Here is a 1,130-nt window from a genome sequence, read left to right on the forward strand (position 1 = left end):
GCCGGGCACGGTGGCTCACGCCTGTAATCCCAGCTACACGGGAGGCTGAGGTGGGAGAATCACTTGAACTTGGGAGGTGGAGGTTGCAGCTAGTCAAGATTGTGCCACTGCACTCCAGCCTGGGCAACAGAGCAAGGCTCCGTCTCAAAAAAACAAAAAAAAAGAAACCCACTTTAAATATTATATAGTTAGCATAAAAGTAAAAGAGATGGAAAAATATGCACCATGCCAATATTAAACAAAAAAAGCTCAACGTATCAAATCCAGTAATATATGAAAGCAATAACACACCATGACCAAATGCGGTTCATCCAGGGAAGAAAAATCAATCAATATAATCCACCACATTAACAGATACAGAAGAAAAACTACAAGATCGTATCAATACATGGAGAAAATACATTTGACAAAATTCAACATCTTTTCATTTACAAAATCCGCAAATTAGAAGCAGGCAGAAAGTTTCCTAAACTAATAGGGAGTATTAATTCTTTAAAAAAACGTATAGCTAACACCACATTTAACAGTAAAATACCAAATGTCTTCCCCAGAAGATCGGTTTCAAGACCAAGATGCCTACCTACTCTTACCACCCCTATTCAATATTATACTGCAGGGGCGTGGCGAGGAGAGACATGAGGCTGAGCTGGGTCCGGGTCCTGACAGTACTGTCCATCTGCCTGAGCGCAGTGGCCATGGCCACGGGGGCCGAGGGCAAAAGGAAGCTGCAGATCAGGATCAAGAAGTGGGTGGACCACTGTCCTATCAAATCGTGTAAAGGGGATGTCCTGCACATGCACTACATGGGGAAGCTGGAAGATGGGACAGAGTTTGACAGCAGCCTGCCCCAGAACCAGCCCTTTGTCTTCTCCCTTGGCACAGGCCAGGTCATCAAGGGCTGGGACCAGGGGCTGCTGGGGATGTGTGAGGCGGAAAAGCGCAAGCTGGTGATGCCATCCAAGCTGGGGTATGGAGGGTGGGGAGCTCCCCCAAAGATTCCAGGCGCTGCAACCCTGGTGTTCGAGGTGGAGCTGCTCAAAATCGAGTGACAATCTGAGCTGTAACCAGACTGGGGAGGGGTAGGGGAAGAGGCCCCCATCAGGGACCAGACTGTTCCAAAAAAAAAAATA

At 47.3% G+C, this 1,130-nt stretch overlaps 1 pseudogene across 1 annotated transcript; it reads left to right on the top strand.

Moving 5' to 3' along the window:
* The first annotated feature begins 615 nt into the window (after positions 1–615).
* Positions 616–1,128, top strand: LOC105501027 (annotated as a pseudogene). The gene has a single exon (XR_001000120.1). The product of XR_001000120.1 is annotated as a peptidyl-prolyl cis-trans isomerase FKBP2 pseudogene (transcript).
* The last annotated feature ends 2 nt before the right edge of the window (positions 1,129–1,130 follow it).

Source organism: Colobus angolensis, unplaced genomic scaffold (assembly GCF_000951035.1).
Source record: "Colobus angolensis palliatus isolate OR3802 unplaced genomic scaffold, Cang.pa_1.0 Scaffold11985, whole genome shotgun sequence".
NCBI lineage: Eukaryota > Metazoa > Chordata > Mammalia > Primates > Cercopithecidae > Colobus > Colobus angolensis.